This window comes from Tamandua tetradactyla, chromosome 2 (assembly GCF_023851605.1).
Source record: "Tamandua tetradactyla isolate mTamTet1 chromosome 2, mTamTet1.pri, whole genome shotgun sequence".
NCBI classification, from domain to species: Eukaryota; Metazoa; Chordata; class Mammalia; order Pilosa; family Myrmecophagidae; genus Tamandua; species Tamandua tetradactyla.
Genome location: NC_135328.1, coordinates 215,382,176 through 215,406,094, shown reverse-complemented (window position 1 = coordinate 215,406,094; position 23,919 = coordinate 215,382,176). Strand labels below are relative to the sequence as shown.

The window sequence follows — 23,919 nt, the reverse complement described above, 5'->3', positions numbered from 1 at the left end:
ATAGTCCATTTCTCTTCTTAAAACCTTCTTCTGAATTCTCAATCTTAGGGAATTTTACCATCCAGTTAGGTCTCTTGGCCTGAAATCTAGACTTCACTTTTTCTCACATTGCACTTCCAAATAATGACGAAGTTCTGTTGATCCTACCATTAAATATCTCTGGAATCTGTCGTCTCCAGGACACATCCCCATTCCCCAGACTTGCCTTTGTCTCATCTCAGTCCATTCTCCACATAGTAGCTGGAGTGATTTGTTTTAAAAGACAAATCTGTCTCAGCTACTCCCCCGCTCAAGTCCTTCACAATTTTTCCCCTGGCCTTCATGAAAAAACTAGCTTCATAGGATGGTATTCCAAGCTCATTCATGAGCTTGTCCCAGCCTGTTTTTCTTGCCTCTTTATCAAACAGCTCAGAATTCCCTGAACACTGCATGTTTTTAACAAAGCCTCTGTTCCTTGTCTGCTGCTTCTATCTCCCTTCACCTGGCTGACTTCTAAACTCATTCTTGAAGAAGAAATTCAAATCAAGTTAACATGTACGGTGTAAGACTTTCAAAATTACTCTCCAGGATGATTCAGTAATGACATTAATAGATAGTATAAGTAGATTTGAATTATGAAAAACTGATAGCAAACTTCTGATAGTGTCTTTGGGGAATTGAAATATTTATAAACATATTCACAGTGTGATAGGATTCTTTGGGTTGTAAGTAATAGAACAAGTTGATCTAGTTTAAGCAAAAAAAAAAAAAAACTACAACAAAACAAAAGGAACTGATGTAAGGATACAGGGGTCCTCTTCTGATCGTGGTGACAGAGAATAGCTGGGTTACAGCAAGAGAATGAAATCAGGAGTCTGAATGCTGCCAGGGCTCTCTTTGTCTTGGGTTTCTGCTTCATTATAGTAACCACTTGCACACGTTCCCCATTACTTTTGGCTCTTTCTCACTTCCTTCTACTCACTTGGTAACCTTGACCACACCTGCTATGCACAGCTGAACACAGCAGGAGCAAACACAAGCCATATTGATGGGTCTAATTTTTCCCTCAACTTACTAGTTTGAAAATTTTCAAATCTGCAGAAAGATTGAAAGAATAGTATGGTGAATCTCTTCACCTAGATTCATCAATAGTTGACTTTTTACTTTTTGCCATAGTCTGTAAATGTGTGTGTATACCTGTGTACTTTCATACACGCACCCTTGGTTTGGGCTGAGCTGTTTGGAAGTATGGAGAACAATAAAGCAGAAGAACCTCATGGAGAAGATAGCATTTGAGTAAAGATTTGAAGGAGGAGGACAAGCATTTATGTGGGACAGGAGCAGTCCAGGGGAGAAAGAGGCAGCAGTTCAATGAGTGACCGTAGAAATCAGGTGTGTGTGGAAGGAAAAGAGACTCTACTGTACTGCATGGCATTATTGTTCAAATATGAAGTACCTCTTCCTGGGGGGAAGATTATATCTCCCTGTCCCACTGGTGGTAGACTTGGCGATGTGACTTGCTCAGGCCGATGAAATGTGAGCAAAATAAATGTGTCATTTCTGGCCAGTACTTGGTTTGTCATGTCTCTTTCCCCTTTGCCAGGACAAGTGTAATGTTCCAAATAGAGGCTATTTTGTTATCCTAGGTTTTGGGCGGAAGATAATATGGAGCAGAACCTTGTCATCTGAATGTTTTCAGGTTTTATAGGCATAATAGGAAAGAGTAATGACTTTCATTCTATTCACCAGATAACTGTATGAAGAGAGAAGAAAGACAGGAAAACTAGAAATCTATTATGTATCATTGCCATTAGCATTTATGCATAATTTGCAATAATGCTGATATTGATTATAAAGTAAATATACCACCTTTTAAAAGCAGAAACTATCAAAGTAAATGGAAAATATGTTGTTTTCTTATAAATGTGCAGTGTTATTAGCTTCTCTATAAAGCCTCAGACTGAGTTGCAACTCCCTTACTTGTGTCCATTTTCTCTACTCATATATCTTGCACAGACCTTATTATGGTACATTGTAATCCTTGATTTTCTTCTGTGTTGTCCCCCTGTGGACCTTTAGGGTGAGGATTATGACGTGATAGTTTATCTTTAGTGTCTGCTACAGTGTGTGGTGCTAAGTAGGTTTTTTTTTTTAACTTTTAAAATTTTATAATATAACATATATACAAAGCAAAGAAAGAAAAAGCAACAGTTTTCAAAGCACTCTTCAACAAGTAGTTGAACAGATCCCAGTCATAAAATGCCATTTTTTTTCTGCTTTATTTACTGGCACTGTCTTTACTTTGAACCAGAAAATGGAAATATTCTCTATATCTGTAAAAATACTCATCATCATCATCAAAAGAGTTTACTGATATTATAACATTGTTAATTAGGACAGCAATGCAATATCTGAAATGCTAACATTTCATTCAGAAATTCACTTACTCACTGAAAAAGAGTAAGACTGCCTCTATCTCTAAGTTCCTACAATTTTAGAAGGAGTTTTCAGCTTTAAAGATCAGTGGTGTGTGGTCAAGTGTGCACTCCAAATTTAAGTTAAATTCACTCTCACTTTCCAGTGGTGTGACCTTAACCTTTCTGAGTTTGGTTTCTTTATCTGTAAAATGGGAAAATAAATGTACTGATCTCTTTGGGTTAGTTTTACCAAATTTTAAAGCCCTTAGAACATTATCTGAAACATGATAGTGCTGGATAAGTGTTAATCATAGTATTATTTTTTTATTTTTTTATTAACGGAAAGAAAAAAAAAATTAACACAACATTTAGAAATCATACCGTTCTACATATGCACTCAGTAATTCTTTTTTTTTTTTATTTTTTTATTTTTATTTTTTTATTTTTTTTTATTTTTTATTAACGGAAAAAAAAAAAAGAAATTAACACAACATTTAGAAATCATACCATTCTACATATGCACTCAGTAATTCTTAACATCATCACATAGATGCATGATCATTGTTTCTTAGTACATTTGCATCGGTTTAGAGGAACTAGCAACACAACAGAAAAAGATATAAAATGTTAATATAAAGAAAAGAAATAAAAGTAGTAGTAATAGTAAAAAACAACAACAACAAACAAACCAACAAGCAAACAAAAACAAAAAAAACCCTATAGCTCAGATGCAGCTTCATTCAGTATTTTAACATGATTACTTTACATTTAGGTATTATTGTGCTGTCCATTTTTGAGTTTTTGTATCTAGTCCTGTTGCACAGTCTGTATCCCTTCAGCTTCAATTACCCATTGTCTTACCCTGTTTCTAACTCCTGCTGAACTCTGTTACCAATGACATATTTCAAGTTTATTCTCGAATGTCTGTTCACATCAGTGGGACCATACAGTATTTGTCCTTTAGTTTTTGGCTGGATTCACTCAGCATAATATTCTCTAGGTCCATCCATGTTATTACATGGTTCATAAGTTTATCTTGTCTTAAAGCTGCATAATATTCCCTCGTATGTATATACCACAGTTTGTTTAGCCACTCTTCTGTTGATGGAGATTTTGGCTGTTTCCATCTCTTTGCAATTGTAAATAACGCTGCTATAAACATTGGTGGGCAAATGTCCGTTTGTGTCTTTGCCCTTAAGTCCTTTGAGTAGATACCTAGCAATGGTATTGCTGGGTCGTATGGCAATTCTATATTCAGCTTTTTGAGGAACCGCCAAACTGCCTTCCACAGTGGTTGCACCCTTTGACATTCCCACCAACAGTGGATAAGTGTGCCTCTTTCTCCGCATCCTCTCCAGCACTTGTCATTTTCTGTTTTGTTGATAATGGCCATTCTGGTGGGTGTGAGATGATATCTCATTGTGGTTTTGATTTGCATTTCTCTAATGGCCAGGGACATCGAGCATCTCTTCATGTGCCTCTTGGCCATCCGTATTTCCTCTTCTGGTAGGTGTCTGTTCAAGTCTTTTTCCCATTTTGTAATTGGGTTGGCTGTCTTTTTGTTGTTGAGTTGAACAATCTCTTTATAAATTCTGGATACTAGACCTTTATCTGATATGTCATTTCCAAATATTGTCTCCCATTGTGTAGGCTGTCTTTCTACTTTCTTGATGAAGTTCTTTGATGCACAAAAGTGTTTAATTTTGAGGAGCTCCCATTTATTTATTTATTTCTTCAGTGCTCTTGCTTTAGGTTTAAGGTCCATAAAACCGCCTCCAGTTGTAAGATTCGTAAGATATCTCCCTACATTTTCCTCTAACTGTTTTATGGTCTTAGACCTAATGTTTAGATCTTTGATCCATTTTGAGTTAATTTTTGTATAAGGTGTGAGATACGGGTCTTCTTTCATTCTTTTACTTATGGATATCCAGTTCTCTAGGCACCATTTATTGAAGAGACTGTTCTGTCCCAGGTGAGTTGGCTTGACTGCCTTATCAAAGATCAAATGTCCATAGATGAGAGGGTCTATATCTGAGCACTCTATTCGATTCCATTGGTCGATATATCTATCTTTATGCCAATACCATGCTGTTTTGACCACTGTGGCTTCATAATATGCCTTAAAGTCCGGCATCGCTAGACCTCCAGCTTCGTTTTTTTTCCTCAAGATGTTTTTAGCAATTCGGGGCAACCTGCCCTTCCAGATAAATTTGCTTATTGTTTTTTCTAATTCTGAAAAATAAGTTGTTGGGATTTTGATTGGTATTGCATTGAATCTGTAGATGAGTTTAGGTAGGATTGACATCTTAATTATATTTAGTCTTCCAGTCCATGAACACGGTATGCCCTTCCATCTATTTAGGTCTTCTGTGATTTCTTTTAGCAGTTTTTTGTAGTTTTCTTTATATAGGTTTTTTGTCTCTTTGGTTAAATTTATTCCTAGGTATTTTATTCTTTTAGTTGCAATTGTAAATGGGATTCGTTTCTTGATTTCCATCTCAGCTTGTTCATTACTAGTGTATAGAAAAGCTACAGATTTTTGAATGTTGATCTTGTAGCCTGCTACTTTGCTGTACTCATTTATTAGCTCTAGTAGTTTTGTTGTGGATTTTTCTGGGTTTTCTACGTATAGTATCATATCGTCTGCAAACAGTGATAGTTTTACTTCTTCCTTTCCAATTTTGATGCCTTGTATTTCTTTTTCTTGCCTAATTGCTCTGGCTAGAACTTCCAACACAATGTTGAATAATAGTGGTGATAGTGGACATCCTTGTCTTGTTCCTGATCTTAGGGGGAAAGTTTTCAATTTTTCCCCATTGAGGATGATATTAGCTGTGGGTTTTTCATATATTCCCTCTATCATTTTAAGGAAGTTCCCTTGTATTCCTATCTTTTGAAGTGTTTTCAGCAGGAAAGGATGTTGAATCTTGTCAAATGCCTTCTCTCCATCAATTGAGATGATCATGTGATTTTTCTGTTTTGATTTGTTGATATGGTGTATTACATTAATTGATTTTCTTATGTTGAACCATCCTTGCATACCTGGGATGAATCCTACTTGGTCATGATGTATAATTCTTTTAATGTGTTGTTGGATACGATTTGCTAGAATTTTATTGAGGATTTTTGCATCTGTATTCATTAGAGAGATTGGTCTGTAGTTTTCTTTTTTTGTAATATCTTTGCCTGGTTTTGGTATGAGGGTGATGTTGGCTTCATAGAATGAATTAGGTAGTTTTCCCTCCACTTCGATTATGTTGAAGAGTTTGAGGAGAGTTGGTACTAATTCTTTCTGGAATGTTTGATAGAATTCACATGTGAAGCCATCTGGTCCTGGACTTTTCTTTTTAGGGAGCTTTTGAATAACTGATTCAATCTCTTTACTTGTGATTGGTTTGTTGAGGTCGTCTATTTCTTCTTGAGTCAAAGTTGGTTGTTCATGTCTTTCCAGGAACCTGTCCATTTCATCTAAATTGTTGTATTTATTAGCGTAAAGTTGTTCATAGTATCCTGTTATTACCTCCTTTATTTCTGTGAGGTCAGTAGTTATGTCTCCTCTTCCATTTCTAATCTTATTTATTTGCATCCTCTCTCTTCTTCTTTTTGTCAATCTTGCTAAGGGCCCATCAATCTTATTGATTTTCTCATAGAACCAACTTCTGGTCTTATTGATTTTCTCTATTGTTTTCATGTTTTCAATTTCATTTATTTCTGCTCTAATCTTTGTTATTTCTTTCCTTTTGCTTGCTTTGGGATTCGTTTGCTGTTCTTTCTCCAGTTCTTCCAAGTGGACAGTTAATTCCTGCATTTTTGCCTTTTCTTCTTTTCTGATAAAGGCATTTAGGGCAATAAATTTCCCTCTTAGCACTGCCTTTGCTGCGTCCCATAAGTTTTGCTATGTTGTGTCTTCATTTTCATTTGCCTCTAGGTATTTACTAATTTCTCTTGCAATTTCTTCTTTGACCCACTTGTTGTTTAAGAGTGTGTTGGTGAGCCTCCATGTATTTATGAATTTTCTGGCACTCCGCCTATTATTGATTTCCAACTTCATTCCTTTATGATCCGAGAAAGTGTTGTGTATGATTTCAATCTTTTTAAATTTGTTGAGACTTGCTTTGTGACCCAGCATATGGTCTATCTTTGAGAATGATCCATGAGCACTTGAATAAAAGGTGTATCCTGCTGTTGTGGGATGTAATGTCCTATAAATGTCTGTTAAGTCTAGCTCATTTATAGTAATATTCAGATTCTCTATTTCTTTATTGATCCTTTGTCTAGATGTTCTGTCCATTGATGAGAGTGGTGAATTGAAGTCTCCAACTATTATGGTATATGAGTCTATTTCCCTTTTCAGTGTTTGCAGTGTATTCCTCATGTATTTTGGGGCATTCTGGTTCGGTGCGTAAATATTTATGATTGTTATGTCTTCTTGCTTAATTGTTCCTTTTAATAGTATATAGTGTCCTTCTTTGTCTCTTTTAACTGTTTTACATTTGAAGTCTAATTTGTTGGATATTAGTATAGCCACTCCTGCTCTTTTCTGGTTGTTATTTGCATGAAATATCTTTTCCCAACCTTTCACTTTCAACCTGTATTTATCTTTGGGTCTAAGATGTGTTTCCTGTAGACAGCATATAGAAGGATCCTGTTTTTTAATCCATTCTGCCAGTCTATGTCTTTTGATTGGGGAATTCAGTCCATTAACATTTAGAGTTATTACTGTTTGGATAATATTTTCCTCTACCATTTTGCCTTTTGCATTATATATATCATATCTGACTTTCCTTCTTTCTACACTTTTCTCCATGCCTCTCTCTTCTGTCTTTTTGTATCTGACTCTAGTACTTTCTTTAGTATTTCTTGCAGAGCTGGTCTCTTGGTCACAAATTCTCTCAGTGACTTTTTGTCTGAGAATGTTTTAATTTCTCCCTCATTTTTGAAGGACAATTTTGCTGGATATAGGAGTCTTGGCTGGCAGTTTTTCTCTTTTAGTAACTTAAATATAGCATCCCACTGTCTTCTAGCTTCCATGGTTTCTCCTGAGAAATCTACACATAGTCTTATTGGGTTTCCCTTGTGTGTGATGGATTGCTTCTCTCTGGCTGCTTTCAAGATCCTCTCTTTCTCTTTGACCTCTGACATTCTAACTAGTAAGTGTCTTGGAGAACGCCTATTTGTGTCTAATCTCTTTGGGGTGCGCTGCACTTCTTGGATCTGTAATTTTAGGTCTTTCATAAGAGTTGGGAAATTTTCAGTGATAATTTCTTCCATTAGTTTTTCTCCTCCTTTTCCCTTCTCTTCTCCTTCTGGGACACCCACTACACGTATATTTGTACGGTTCTCATTGTCCTTGAGTTCCCTGATACCTTGTTCAAATTTTTCCATTCTTTTCCGGATAGTTTCTGTTTCTTTTTGGAATTCAGATGTTTCATCCTCCAAATCACTAATTCTATCTTCTGTCTCTTTAAATCTGTCATTGTAGGTATCCATTGTTTTTTCCATCTTTTCTACTTTATCTTTCACTTCCATAAGTTCTGTGATTTGTTTTTTCAGTTTTTCTATTTCCTCTTTATGTTCAGCCCATGTCTTCTTCATGTCCTCCCTCAATTTATCGATTTCGTTTTTGAAGAGGTTTTCCATTTCTGTTCGTATATTCAGCATTAGTTGTCTCAGCTCCTGTATCTCATTTGAACTATTGGTTTGTTCCTTTGACTGGGCCATATGTTCAATTTTCTGAGTGTGATCCGTTATCTTCTGCTGGTGTCTGGGCATTTAGTCAGATTTCCCTGGGTGTTCGACCCCACAGGTTGAAAGATTTTTCTGTGCAATCTCTGGGTTCTGTTTTTCTTATCCTGCCCAGTAGGTGGCGCTCGTGGCACATGTTTGTCTACGGGTTCCACCAGTGAAAGTTGCTGTGGGTCCTTTAACTCTGGAAAATTCTCGCCGTATGGAAGGTTCGGCAACCGAAGCGTCTTGGAAGAGTGCCAGCCGGCTTGGGGTTCCGAATGCGGTGAGGGTCGCCGGCCGCCGCAGCACGGGAGAGCGTCCGGCCGAATTAGCTAGTCAGCCCGGGGCGCCAAGCGTGGCGGGAGGGTGCCAGCTGTCGCAGCCCGGGAGAGTGCACTGTTCCCAGCCGGACGGGGGAGTCACGTGTTTGGAAGGGATCCCCCGGTCACTGTTCTCTGCAGTCTGGGGATTTCCGACCCAACTCAGTTGGTCCGGGGGGCCTTGCGTGGTGGGGGCACCAGCCACCGCGGCCTAAGGGGACCGCCTATCCAATTCTACCAGCTGGCCTGGGAAGGTGGAAGGGAGGGACTCCGGTCGCTTGCAGTCCCACCCAGGAAAGCCCGTGCCCCTTGGTGATCTCACCGGAGCTGGTTCTCCCAGATAGTCAGCCGTTCCAGGATGGGGTACGCCGTCCCTTTGATCTCCCTCGTGGCTCCGGGAGCTGCTCTGTATTGTCTCCACTCCCCCAGTAGCTGTTCTGGAGGAGGAAAGGTGAGGGTGGCAAGGCTGTCAAGGCTGGTGGCGGAGGAGCCGGTGAAGGCGGAAGAGGGGAGAGGAGGGCGGGCGGGTCCGCTGCTGCGGGGCGTGGGCGCCGCGCGGCGGGCCGGCGGACAAAAGAGGGGAGAGGAGGGCGGGCGGGTCCACTGCTGCGGGGTGTGGGCGCTGCGCGGCGGGCCGGCGGACAAAAGACTAATCATAGTATTATAAATTACTCTTTGGCCTCATGTTTTCCAGCAGCTTCTGGAAGTAGTCATCAGTGACAGCATTGCATAGAAAGCATTATCATCTGCATGCTGAATTAGCTTCCTTTTTGCAGGTGAATCAAAAGTAAGGAGATGTTTACTTGTGTTGGGTTGGTATTTTTGAAGGAGAAAGTAAATCACTTGCTATAATGTTAAGATTGAAAGAAAAAGTATTTTCCAATAATTTTGGCGTCATGTACAGTGTCTGAGAGTGGCAAACTGAATTTAATATAAAGAGTAAGAGCTTTTGAATTAAAATTAACTTTAGGGTGCATGGGTGGTTCAGTGGTAGAATGCTTGCCTTTCATGCGGGAGACCTGGGTATTCATTTCCTGGACCATGCAGCCCCCCCCCCCAAAATCCCATAATTGTAGGGTAGTTTAATGGTGGCTCAATGGCAGAATTCTCACCTATCATGCTGGAAACCCGGGTTTGATTCCTGGAGCCTCCCTATGCCCCCCAAAAATAATAATAATAATAATAATTTTAAATTCTGAAAATTTTTAAAGCACCTGATGAATTTTAGATCACAGTATTGTAATGTTCAGATTTGAATGCATTTGAGATACATTATTGAACTTAGGTATGGGCATTTTGTGAAAATGTCATAGTGTTTCAGACATGGCCTGCTATCAATAAAGGAAAAAAGCCAACAATAACAGTGAAAATAGGAGCTATCACTAGAAGGTGCCCACCCCAAAGTGTAAATATTTGAAATTGAGTTTCTTGATATTTTTTTAGAATAGAAAAATAAGATGTTTTTGAATAATGGCTATTTGCTAAATTTAAAACAATATTTAAACATTTTTTTTCACAAACTGCTAAAAATGAGTGGAACAATTTGGCCTGTTCTGTCTTAGTTTCTGCCTCATGCCACCACAATGGCTCCTGCTGTTGGTTTTTTTTTTGCCCCTGCTGCTGTAAACAGTAGCTTTTTAAAATCTATTTTTAGTTTATCAGGAACGTGAGGGTAGGAAATGCTACATCCATATAGAACAATTTAGAGAAAATCCCGTCTTAATATCATTTGTGAACTAGGAACTAAAACAGTCAAGATGAGAAAAAACTCTAAGAATAAGATATTATGATCACCATGTTTAGGTTTGATTGTGGTTTAGTACATAAGTTGAGGACTTGGAAGTCCCTTTTTGTGATATCTGAGAAAAAATCATTTTTTTAAACTGCAGATTTTATTGAAATATATTCACATGCCATCTATCTCATCTAAAGTATTCAATCATTGTCTCACAGTATCATCACTTAGTTGCACAATCATCATCACATTCAACTTTAGACAATTTTCATTGCTCCAAAGGGAAAAATAACAGACACAAAAAATGGAAAGCCCAAAACGCCCCATATCTATCTCCCCCCCACTATTTTTTTTGTTTTAATATTTTTATTGACAAATCTTCACACACATACAGTCCATACATGGTGTACAATCAGTGGCTTACAATATCATTACATAGTTGTGTATTCATCGCCATGATTGTTTTTAGAACATTTGCATCACTCCAGAAAAAGAAATAGAAAGAAAAATATCCCATGCCCCTTATCCCTCCCTCTCATTGACCACTAGTATTTCAATTCCCCACCCCCCATTATTGATCCCTAATATTGGTGTGGTACACCTGTGACTGTTGATGAAAGAATATTAAGGTATTACTATATTTAGTCTGTAGCTTGCAATAGGTAATTTTCCCCCATTTACCACTTAATATTACTAACTCTTTGTACAGATGTCGTACATTTGTAGTAGTTCATGCAGGAATTTATATATATTTGTAGTGTTAATCAGTGACATGCATTACTTTAAACAACCCCTTTCAACCAAATTCACCTACAATACAGCACTGTTACTTTAATCTCAATAACAAGCTACCATCACCTCTGTCCATTCCCAAACATTTAAATTCAACCTCATTAACAATTCTGTACATATTTGGTAACTGATGCCCCTTCTCTAGCTTCTAATCTATCTCTAGGTCTCCTATATTCTACATTTAAAGACTCTGAATTTACATATTCTAGTTAGTTTATATTAGTGAAATCATGGAATATTTGTCCTTTTGTATCTGGATTGTTTCACTCAGTATTAGGCCCTCAAGGTTCATCCATGTTGTCATATGCTTCAGGACCTCATATCATCTTAGAGCTGCATAATATTCCAGGGTATGTATATATTGTATTTTATTTATCCACTCGTCTGTTGATGTGCACTTGGATTGTTTCCATTTTTTGGTAATTGTGAATAATGCTGCTATGACCATCGGTGTGCAAATGTTTGTTCATGTCCCTGCTTTCAGATCTTCTGGGTACATACAAAGTAGCAAAATCACTGGATCATAGAGCAACTCAGTAGTTTTCTGAGGAACTGCAAAACTGTCTTTGATAGTGGCTGTACCATTTACATTCCCACCAGCAGTGCCTAAGTCTTCCAATTTCTCCACAACCTCTCCAACATTTATAGTTTTTCTTTTTGTTTAATAGAGATCATTTTTATGGGCGTGAGATGATTTCTCATTGTGGTTTTGATTTGCATTTCCTAATAGCTAATGAAAATGAACATCTTTTCTTGTGCTTTTTAACAATTTGTAGATCCTCTTTGGAAAAATGTCTATTCATATCTTTTATCCATTTTTATAATTGGGTTGTTTGGTTGTAGAATTTCTTTATAAATACTGTATATCAAACCCTTATCGAATATATGATGGCTTGATTTGAAGCTGTTATGTATCCCAGAAAAGCCCTGTTCTTTTAATCCAGTTTTGTGGGGACAGACCTGTTGTTGGGTTGCACCTTTTGATTAGATTGTTTCCATGGAGATGTGGCCCAAGCAGCTGTGTGTGAGACCTTTTGATTGGGTTGTTTCTATGGAGATATGATCCTCCCATTCAAGGCAGGTCTTAATCAGCTTATTGGCGTTCTTTAAAAGAGCTGATGCAGAGCAGAGAGAGTTCAGATGCTTGGAGATGATAGAAGCTCAGAGAGGAGGCCACTGGAACCAGGAGCTGAAAGCAACAACACCTAGGAGCGAAGGGCCAGCTGACATTGCCATGTACCTTCCCATGTGATAGAGAAACATTGGACACGATCAGTCTTTCCTGAGCGAAGGTATCCTCTTGTTGATGCCTTTATTTGGACATTTTCATGGCCTTAGAATTGTAACTTGTAACTTAATAAATCTCCTTTATAAAAGCCAATCCATTTCTGGTATATTGCATTCTGGCAGCTTTGGCAAACCGAAATGTATGGTTACCAAATATTTTCTCCCGTTGAGTCCTTTGAAGTACCAAAGTGTTTAATCTTGAAAAGTGCCCATATATCTATTTTTTCTTTAGTTGCTTGTACTTTGTATATAAGGTCTAAGATGCTACTGCTTATCGCTTGGTCTTAAAGATATTTCCCTACACTTCCTTCTGAGAGTTTTATGGGACTGGCTCTTATATTTAGGCCTTTGATCCAGTTTGAGTTAATTTTTGTATAAGGTGAGAGGTATAGGAGTCCTCCTTCATTCCTTTGGTTATGAATATCCAGTTCTTTCAGCCCCATTTATTGAAGAAACTATTTATCCCAGTTCAGTGGATTTGGGGACCTTGTAAAAAATCAGTTGACCATAGATCTGAGTCTGTTTCTGAACTCTCAGTTCTAGTCCAGTGATCAACATGTCTTCCTTTGTGCTAATACTGTGCTGTTTTGACCACTGGCTTTTATAATATGCTTTAAAGTCAGGAAGTGTAAGTTTTTCCACTTTGTTCTTTTTTTTTTTTTTAGGATGTTTTTAGCTATTCGAGACCCCTTTCCCTTTCAAAAAATTTGATAACTAACTATTCCAAGTTTGTAAAGTTGGTTGTTGGAATTTTGTTTGGCATTTTATTGAATCTGTAGATCAGTTTGGTTAGAATTGACATCTTAGTAACATTTAGCCTTCCTGTACATGAACATGGAATGTCTACCTATTTAAGTCTTTTTAAATTTCTTTTAGCAATGTTTTGTATTTTTCTGTGTACAGGTCCTTTACATCCTTTGTTAAGTTTGTTCCTATGTTCTTGATTCTATTGTGAATGGAATTTTTTCTTAAGTGCCTCCTTGGTTAGGTCATTAATAGTGTTTAGAAACACTACTGATATTTACACATTAATCTTGTATCTTGTCATTTTGCTGAATTGGTTTATTAGTTCAAGTAGCTTTGTCGTAGATTTCTCAGTATTTTCCATAGGCTCATGTCATCAAATAATGAGAGTTTTACTTTTTTCTTTTTTGGTTGGATGCCTTTTGTTTCTTTTACTTGCTTAATTGCTCCAGCTAGAACTTCTAATAAAATGTTGAGTAACAGTGATGACAGTGATTGTTCTTATCTCATTCTTGATCTTAGGGAGAAGGCTTTTTTTAGTCTTTACCATTGAGTATGATGCTGTTCTGGGTTTTTCATATGTGCTCTTTACCATGTTGAGGAAATTTCCTTCAAATCCTATCTTTTGAAGTGTTTTTATCAAGAAAGGATGCTGAATTTTGTCAAATGCCTTTCTGCATTAATAGAGATAATCAATGTGATTTTTTCCTTTCAATTTATTGTTTTTTTATTGTCAATTTATTGTCAGTATTGTCTTACATTTATTGATTTCCCTGTGTTGAACCACCCTTGCATGCCTGGAATAAACTTGGTAATGGTGTATAATTTTTTTTTTTTTATACATGGGCAGGCACCGGGAATCGAACCCGGGTCCTCTGGCATGGCAGGTGAGCATTCTTGCCTGCTGAGCCACGGTGTATAATTCTTTTAATGTGCCATTGTATTAAGTTTGCAGGTATCTTGTTGAGCATTTTTACATCTGCATTCATAGACAGAATGGTCTATAGTTTTCCTTTCTTGTAGTATCTTTCTCAGGTTTTGGTATTAGAGTGATATTAGCTATAGAAAATGAGTTAGGTAATGGTCCCTTCTCTTCACTTTTTGGGAAGAGTTTGAGCAGAAAAGGTGTTAGTTTTTTGAATGTTTGGTAAAATTCCCTTGGTGTATTGGGACTATTTTTACTTTGTATTTTGTGTTTTGTTTTGATTAAAAATGAGGTCACATCTCTTAATACTCAAATTCATTAAGTGTTATCTTTATAACTGCCTTTATATCTGCAAACATAGAAAGCCATTCTTTTGGGAATGTCTTATCCAGATATCCCCAGGATCCTCAGGTTGCTAAACCAGTTCAAAGCTACCGCCATTGTGGAAAGTGGTCAGTCCACTGAAGGACATGTCCTCTACTGAGACAGCCCAGAGCACTTACTGCTGTTTCTTCTTTCTCCGGTAAGTTTAAGATGGGGGTTAGAGCAAGATCTATCTGTTATCTCTTACCAATTCATGCCACATGTGGACCTGTTCCTGTCCCGTAATCCCTCCCCATCCCAATGGACCACAGCTTATTTCACAAAGTCTTTAATTCTTCAATATATGTATATATTTAACTTGTGTTTGTGAAGTGGTAGGAGTGGGAAGTGAAGAACACCAGCACAGTGGAAACGCTTTTTCTTGGAAAATTTTCTTCCAACTTTCAAAGCCATCTTGCAGTGAGTCAGGACATTCATGTTATGTTTGTATTACTGAATAGATATCTGAGTTTAACATTTTAGGCCAAACTTGGCTTGCAGATTTAAGGTGACTTCATTTTTTTTCCAGGAACAGTAGGTGTACTTCTTCAATGATATGTTAGTTTGAAAGTGTTTTGTACCCAGAAAAGCCATTTCTTTTAATCCTGATTCAATAATGTGGGGTGCAAATCCTTTTGATTAGTTTATTTCTTGGAGATGTGGCATGCCCAGTTGTGGCTATGGCCTTTTGGTTAGGTGGAGATGTGACTCTACCCATACAAGGTGGGTCTTGATTAGTTTACTGGAGTCTTTTAAAAGGGGAAACATTTTGAAGAAACCTCAGAAGCAGACGCTTGGAGAACAATTGCTTCAGAGATAACAGAGACATGGATGTTTGAAGATGCTTGGAGTGCCGACAGAGAGAACAGATTCTTAAACATAGGCAGAGCCCAGTTGATGTCGCCATGTGAATTGCCATGAGATGCTAAGCAAGCCAGAACCCGTAGTTGTGTCCCAGAGGAGCTAAGTGAAGGCCCATAGATGCTTAGAGAGGAAACCACTGGAATCAAAAGTTGTAAGCAACAGAATTGGGAACAGAAGCCAGCCACATGCCTTCCCAACTGACAGAGGTGTTCTGACAGAATGAAGGTAACTTCTTGCTGGTGCCTTAATTTGAGCATTTTCTCAGCCTTAGAACTGTGAACTTGTAACTTATTAAATTCCACACCCTCCCAGCCTTACAGAGCAAATTTATTTAAATTTTTCTGAAAATATCAGAAACGATAAAAAACACATTGAATATTTGGCCACAGCAGAAGTAAAACAAATAACATTTGAAAATCATGTTTAATGTTTGAGAAACATGTTTTAAAATATACCAAGTTTAACCATTCTTTCCTCTCTAGAGCAAAACAAGTTTACTAAATCACAAGACTGGACATAATTTTTTTTTTTTTTTTTTTTTTAGGAAGGGAAGGAAAGACAGAGAAGGAAGGAAGGATGGAAGGAAGGAAGGGAGGAAGAAAGGGAAACATTTTTAAACATTTTCTTGTTTTATTATATTTTGTTTGTTTGTTTGTTTTTTACATGGGCTGGGGCCGGGAATCGAACCGGGGTCCTCCGGCACGGCAGGCAAGCACTCTTGCCCGCTGAGCCACCGCGGCCCGCCCGAGGACATAATTTTTTAAAAGATACTTTTTATTGTATAGTATAACATATATACAAAGCAAAGAAATAAGCAATAGTTTTCAAAGCACCCTTCAAAAAGTGTTCAAAAGTGGTTATAGGTTAGATCCGAATTTGTCATGGACTACTGTATGTTCCTGTCATATTTTTCATTCTAGCTCCTCCAGAATATAGGAGGCTAGACAGCTTAAATACTTTTTTATCATTACAATAAACTTTTTTCCTTCTTTTTTTTATGAACAATAGCATATATACAAAAAAGCTAAAAATTTCCAAGCACAGCACCACAATTAGTTGTAGAACATATTTCAGACTTTGACATGGGTTGCAATTTCACAATTTTAGGTTTTTACTTCTAACTGCTATAAAGTACTGACGACTAAGAGAGATATCATTTTAATGATTCAGCATTCATATTCATTTGTTAAGTCCTGTCTTCTATGCATAATTCCACCATCACCTTTCATCTTTACATATCTCTCATTAAGATTGTTTGGGCTATGTCAGTTCTAAATTTTTGATATTGGAAGGGTCTGTCACTAATATCTGGTATGGAGATAGAACTGTCGGATGTTCTGGAGAGGCTGGGCTAGGTTTCAAGACTTATCTGGATCAGAGACCCATCTGGAGGTTGTAGGTTTCTGGCAAGTTTCTCTAGTGACTGGAACCCTTGTGGAATCTTGCACATTGCCCTAGGTGTTCTTTAGGATTGGCTGGAATGGTCCTGGTTGGGGGTTGGCAGGTTATGATAGGTAGCAAGGTCTACCTGAAGCTTGCATAAGAGCAACCTCCAGAGTAGCCTCTCAACTCTATTTGAACTCTCTCTGCCACTGATACTTTATTAATTATACTTCTTTTCCCCCATTTGTTCAGGATGTAATTGTTGATCCCATGGTTCCAGGTCTGGATTCATCCCTGGGAGTCCTCTCCCACGTTACCAGGGAGACTTTCACCCCTGGATGTCATGTGCCACATAGTGGGGATGGCGATGATTTCACTTGCAGAGTTGGGCTAAGAGAGAAGGAGGCCACATCTGAACAACAGAGGTCCTCCAGAAGTAACCCTTAGGCATGCCTATAGGTAGTCTAAGCTTCTATGCTACCTACATAAGCTTCATGAGAGTAAGCTTTATGATCGAGGGCATGGCCTACTGATGTGGGTTTGACACAGTATCAGGGGATTCCCTGATGGTAAGGTTTAATAGTTCCATAGTCTTTCTCCCCTCCCTCAGGGGACTTTGCCAGAACTTTTTGATTATTTGGTTAATATACTCTAGGATGTTTCCAGGCATTACAATAATCTATACAGGATTAAAGGACCTCTTTCTCATTCTGTGCTCTCTGTGTTTCAGTTGTTCAAATGAGCTGTACATATAGGTTGAATTAGATTATTCACTACAAATAATTTCAGTTCCAGATCAAATAAACCTTTCTTCCAGTGGTCTCATAGAGTATGTGTGATTCTAAAATATAGACACTGTCTTCCTTACGCTTATATTCTGAATTACTTTAACTCCAACCTGTTCAGCTTCATTCTTATCTCTAAATACCAGGTTGTATATATAAAACAGCCTCCCCAAATCCAGAAACAATAATCACCACTCAAGACTTAGTATGTCTGCTCTAAAAGCTTACAATCTAGGCCCCTGTTTTCTTATAAAAGCATTTTCTAAAGGTGAATGTACCACTGTTGCTTTTTTGTTTCTGGCTTATTTTGTCTCACCAATGTCTCATGTTCATTTACATCATTGTTCCTTTTTGTAGCAGCACGGCCTTCGTTCATAAGTATACACCATCATTCGCCATTCTACTTCTCTGTCAGTGCATCCTTCAGCGGCCTGCCTTCATCGGGCATCATGCAGAGAGCCCAAAGTCCACAGTCCATCAACATTCTCAATTTTGGATAATTTCATTGTTTCCAAGAGACAGAAAACCAATAAATATACCCTCACCGAATAGGAAATCTAAACTTCCTCTTAACTCTAGTCCCTCACCCCATTATTTACCTCTGTTTTTGCTGTTTGTTCAGTTTGCTAGCTGCTGGAATGCAATATACCAGAAACGGAATGGCTTTTAAAAAGGGAAATTTAGTAAGTTGCTAGCTTATAGTTATAAGGCTGAGAAAATGTCCCAATAAAATCAAATCTATAGAAATGTCCAATCTAAGGCATCCAGGGAAAGTTACCTCGATTCAAGAAGGCCGATGAAGTTCAGGGTTTCTCTCTCAAGTGGAAAGGCACAGGCGAAAAGAGTTTCTCTCTCACCTGGAAAGGCACATGGTGAACATGGTGTCATCTGCTAGCTTCCTCTCCTGGCTTCCTGTTTCATGAAGCTCCCTGGGAGACATTTTCCTTCTTCATCTCCAAAGGTCACTAACTGGTAGACTCTGCTTCTCATCGCTGTGTCGTTCTGCTCTGCTCTCTCTGAATCTCCCTCATTCTCCAAAATGTTTCCTCTTTTATAGGACTTCAGAAACTAATCAAGACCCACCCAAATGGGTGGAGACACACCTCCACCTAATCCAGTTTAACAGCCACTCTTGATCAAATCACATCTCCAGGGAGATGATCTAATTACAGTTTTAAGCATGCAATACTGAAAAGGGATTAGAAGAAACGACTGCCTTTACAAATGGGATTAGGATTAAAACATGGCTTTTCTAGGGTACATATATCATTTCAAACCAGCACACTGTTGTAGTGCTAATGGTTTCCTTTTGAACATAGTTCATAGCATGCAACAGCAGTTTTCCCCCTGTACTGTGGACTTAAACACTTTTTATATAAGAATCGTATCTTTGAAGTAATTCTTACAAGAACTCATTCATATTTCTAGTGTGAGTCAGTGGGGCACATAGGTCTATACAAACCCTTTCAATCTTGTTCATCTTCAATAGGATAATATTACTTCTAGACTCACTAGAGAATCACCTTTGCTCCTTCTAGTCCCTTATATTAGAGTTCAACGTCATTAGTTAATGGTTCACCTATCTCTAGCTTCTATGTATCTCTAAATCCCCTGTATTCTGTATTATAAGTCTTTGATTACCTTTATGCTGGTCATACAAGTGTAATCATACAGTATCTGTCCTTTTGTGTCTGGTTCATTTCACTCAGCATTATGTCCTCAAGGCTCATCCATCTTGTCATGTGCTTCAGGACATCATTTTTGTCTTACTGCTGTATAATACTCCATTGTATGTATATACCACATTTTGTTGATCCACTTGTCTGATGATGGGCATTTGGTTTATTTCCATCTTTTGGCAGTTGTGAATAATGCTGCTATAAACATTGGTGTGGAAATGTCTGTGTTGTTGCTTTCAGCTCTTCTGGGTATACACCAAGTAGTGCTATTGCTAGGTCATGGGGCAGCTCAATATTAGTTTCCTAAGGAACTGCCAAACAGTCTTCCGTAGTGGCTGCACCATTGTACATTCCCACCAACAGTACATAAGTGTCCCAATTTCTCTACATCCTCGCCAACATTTATAGTTTCCTGATTGTTGAATTGCAGCCATTTCTTATAGGTTTGAGGCGGTATCTCATTGTAGTCTTGATCTGCATTGCCCTTATGCAGTGAAAATGAGCATCTCTTCATGTGCTTTTGAGCCATCTGCATTTGCTCTTCAGAAAAATACCTATTCATATCTTTAGCCGATTTTATAATTGGATTGTTTGTTCTTTTGTTGTTGAGTTGTATGATTTCTTTTATATATAGGAAATCAAACCTTTGTCTGATATGTGATTTCCAAATATTTTTTTCCCATTGTGTTGGCTGCCTCTTTACCTTTTTGACAAAATCTTTTGAGGTGCAGAAGCATTTGATTTTCAAGAGTTCCCAATTATCTATTTTTCTCATGTTGCTTGTGCTTTGGATATGGACATAGTGTTGTAAAGTAAAAAAAATTAACAGGAAGAAAAGCACTCAATTCTCACCCTGAAATCTCATCATTTGTAATATAACATGCTCAAATGTCAGTGAAAATAAACAGTTTGTAGACCTGAAAACAAATCTTTCAATGAATGAATTCAGATTCCAACAGAAGATGGTACTGTATAGCTGGGGGAGAATAGCTTGTATTATACCCAAGTTTGACCAACTACAAATAAATATAAAAGGGAATGAAAACAACCTGTAAAATTAGAATATTTTTATGGAGAGCAGTTTTCACACAGTAAAAGGGCCCAGTTTCAGAGTTGTATATTCTGCAGGCATATGGCCAATTTTATTCCAGGATCACTTTATCTTGTACTACCAAAATAAAAGTATCTTTGTTTTGGAGCAAGTCTGCTGAAAAAGGCACCAAAATCCTACCCTTCGTGTTTCTCCAAGTGTAATTCTTACAAGATGACTTCAACCCCATTAAGAGTTAATATTCTAAATATTAAAGACATATTAAGAAAGTTCCAGTCTAAGGAGCCGTCGTCTGCCATTAGCAAGGTCCTGTTTTCTCCACATACAACCCCCACCCCCGCTCCCACCAAATCTTTCTAGTGTGGCTTACAAAGTAGGACCACTAACTAGCTAAGAGAATTAAAATATATTGTCATATCACTAGCCATTTAGTAAACAGTCATTAAACACAGCCATTTGTGTATGAAGTCATTTGCAGTACTTCCTACCATTCTAAAATTTAAGAAGAAATCCATCTCCAAAAGCTAATTTCAAAATCCCTTAATATTCTTTATTAGGACAGTTACTTTGCAGCCTTCGTTAGTACCTGTCTCTTTCAGCCTTTTTTAATCTTTGTGCTTTGGAGGAACTCTTAACGTAACTTTCAAATTCAGGGAACTCCTTAGGGAACCCGCATGGTGTGCTAGTATGAACACCAATTGTAGATATTTTACTCTTGTTTCACAGAAATCCAAAAATGATCAGACTAAAGCTCACAGAGCTCTTCCTTTTCTCTAAAAGACAAATTCTCAGGCTGAGTGAAAGATTTAGAGAAAGGGTTCCTCAACCAGTCATGCACTAGGTGTTGCAAAAAAGAAGTACTGTCTAATTGGTTTTGCAGGTGTTTTTTAATAAGGCTTGAGACTTGTTCTATCCTTCTTCATTCTCAAGCTAGGATGACCATGGGAACATTCCAGTTGCTACTTTGGCAATGTGATTTTCCAGAAGTCATTTCCAATCTAAGAATCCTGTCATGTTAAAACTGGCTTACTGTTTTCTTATTAAGGACTGGTAATTCACCTTTTAGCTCAATCACCCTGTTCAAAGCTCTTCTTCTCATCATCCATTGGATTTCTGTATATAGTGGGAGATTTGTGTCCTCTGTCCAGGTTTTATAAATTTCCTTAACAGCCATTCCATTTCTGCTATATTGTACCTTAAAAATTAATACAAATGGTGTTTGAAATATTAATTAATAAATAGTAAATTTTATGTGAAGTTCATTTTTCTAGTATTTTTCCTTTGTTCTTTCATTCATTCAGCAAATATTTAAAGAGCTTATACTATGTACCACACACTTCTTTTTTCATTGAGGTGAAATCCAAATAACATAAAATTAACCATTAAAAATGAATAATTCAGAGAGGAGGTCTAGGGGCACAAATGAAATCTGAAAGAAAGATAGACGATAAAGACTGATATGGTATAATGTAGAAATGATAGTGACTAAATGTCCAAATTTAAAAAATGTTTTTGCATGAGGAAGAACATAGGAATGTCTTTACTGCAGGGTGTTGAAAATAGATAGTAATTAATATTTAAAAATTTAAACTTATGTGTGAGACTAAAGCAAAAAATCTTTGGTACAAAATTTATATTTTGACTAGTGCATTTCCTAATATAACTTATGTAGACAGCTTAATTGAACACCGTTAAGTACATTGAACCTTGAGTAGGGCATGAAATTTTGTTGGTTTGTCCAGAATGATGCCCCGATAAATCCCAGAGTGATCTGAACTGTGAATAAAAAAGTATTTGCAAAGTCCCTGTGTTAGTTAGATTCAGTTGTCAACTTGGCCAGGTGAGCATACCTAGTTCTGCTGCTGCGGACACAAGCCAATGGTATGTGAACCTCATCTGTTGCTAATTACATCTGCAGTCGGCTAGGAGGCGTGTCTGCTGCAGTGAGTGACGTTTGACTTAATTGGCTGGTGCTTAAATGAGAGAACGCAATGTAGCACAGCCAAGCAGCTCGGCATTCCTCATCTCAGCCCAGGCCTTTGGAGATGCAGGAAGAAGTCACCCCGGGGAAAGTTGTTGGAATCCAGGGGCCTGGAGAGAAGACCAGCAGAGACCATCTTGTGCCTTCCACGCAAGAAAGAACCTCAGTGGAAAGTTAGCTGCCTTTCCTCTGAAGAACCAACAAAATAAATCCCCTTTTATTAAAAGCCAATCCGTCTCTGGTGTGTTGCATTCCGGCAGCAAGCAAACTAGAACAGATTTTGGTACCGGAGAGTGGGGTGCTGCTACGGTTTGCAAATACCAGACCTGGTGGAACAGTGTTTTGGATGGCTAAGGGGAAGACTTTGGAGGAACTGTGAAGAGATTGATGATGAAGTCCTGGAGTGTTTGAAGAGACTGTTGGTGTAAATGGAACCACTGCCAATCTTGGCAAAGGAGGACACAAAAGGGAAAAATTGGAGTTTGCAGAGTAAGAACCATGGAAGCTCGGGTCTGAAGCCAAGAAACCTCGGCCAGGAGAGTGAACCCACCTGTATACATGGAGAGGGTGAGTTTACCCTGAAGGGTGAGGATGAGCCCCTCATCTTGTTGCAGTGGAAGAGTTGTGTAGCCTCAGGCCTTGGAGAAGGCAGAGCATGCTCCTTGGGGGACTGGGAGAGCCTGGCTGCCACCATGTGGAAGGGTTGAGCGTGTGCCCCAGAAATGGCAGAGAGGCCAGGGGTGGCCCTGATGCCTGGAGAGAGTGGAGCCTAGAGGTAGTCTCCTCAGTGTTCCCCGAAGTTGATTTGGAAAGAGGCCGGCCACTGCATAGGCCCTTGGAAGGGGTGGTACTGCCACTTTCTACAGCCGAAGAATGAATGACTTTCAGACTTTGAAATTCCACGGCACTTGCCCTGCATGTTTTACATCTGTGTTTCTTCCCATTTCTCCCTATGGAAATGACAGTCTATATCCTATGAATATCCTCCTTTGCATCTTGGCACCAGACAACTTGTTTTGAGATTCACAGGTCCACAGCAAGAACAGAATTTTTTGCATTTGTTTAAGGTTATGCTTGAAGTTGCCAAGTTGACAAGGGGTGGTCATGTATTAGTTAGATTCAGTTGTCAACTTGGCCAGGTGAGCATACCTAGTTCTGCTGCTGCGGACGCAAGCCAATGGTACGTGAACCTCATCTGTTGCTAATTACATCTGCAGTTGGCTAAGAGGCGTGTCTGCTGCAATGAGTGACGTTTGACTTAACTGGCTGGTGCTTAAATGAGAGAACGCAATGTAGCACAGCCAAGCAGCTCAGCATTCCTCATCTCAGCACTAGCAGCTCAGCCCAGGCCTTTGGAGATGCAGAAAGAAGTCACCCCGGGGAAAGTTGTTGGAACCCAGGGGCCTGGAGAGAAGATCAGCAGAGACCATCTTGTGCCTTCTACGCAAGAAAGAACCTCAGTGGAAAGTTAGCTGCCTTTCCTCTGAAGAACCAACAAAATAAATCCCCTTTTATTAAAAGCCAATCCGTCTCTGGTGTGTTGCATTCCGGCAGCTAGCAAACTAGAACAGTCCCCTTGAGGGAATGGTGAGAAAGGGGGAAAATTCAACTTGGGGAAGTTCAACCAAAGTTGAATTCTTGATAGTCTCACAAGCAGTGGGGACAACCAAAGCAATAGGCTGAGCCCCCAATCTTGGAGTTTGTTCATATGAAACTTAACCCCACAAAGGATAAGTTAAACCTACTTAAAATTAGGCCTAAGATTCACCCCCAAGAGAAACTCTTTTGTTGCTCAGATGCGGCCTCTCTCTCCAGCCAACACAACAAGCAGACTCACTGCCCTCCCCCTGTCTATGTGGGATATGACTCCCAGGGGTGTGGACCTTC

The 23,919-nt window shown here is 38.5% G+C and overlaps 1 protein-coding gene across 4 annotated transcripts in view; it reads left to right on the top strand.

The window, feature by feature from the left end:
• Positions 1-23,919, top strand: part of UBE4B (ubiquitination factor E4B) — a 188,161-nt gene that overhangs the window by 21,814 nt on the left and 142,428 nt on the right. Inside the window, exon 2 of one of the 4 annotated variants that reach the window (XM_077151362.1) lies at positions 14,319-14,449. The exons of the other annotated variants lie outside the window; for them this stretch is intronic. The gene's annotated coding sequence lies outside the window, so the exon portion shown is untranslated. The remainder of the gene's footprint in view (positions 1-14,318; positions 14,450-23,919) is intronic. 4 annotated transcript variants of the gene reach the window in all.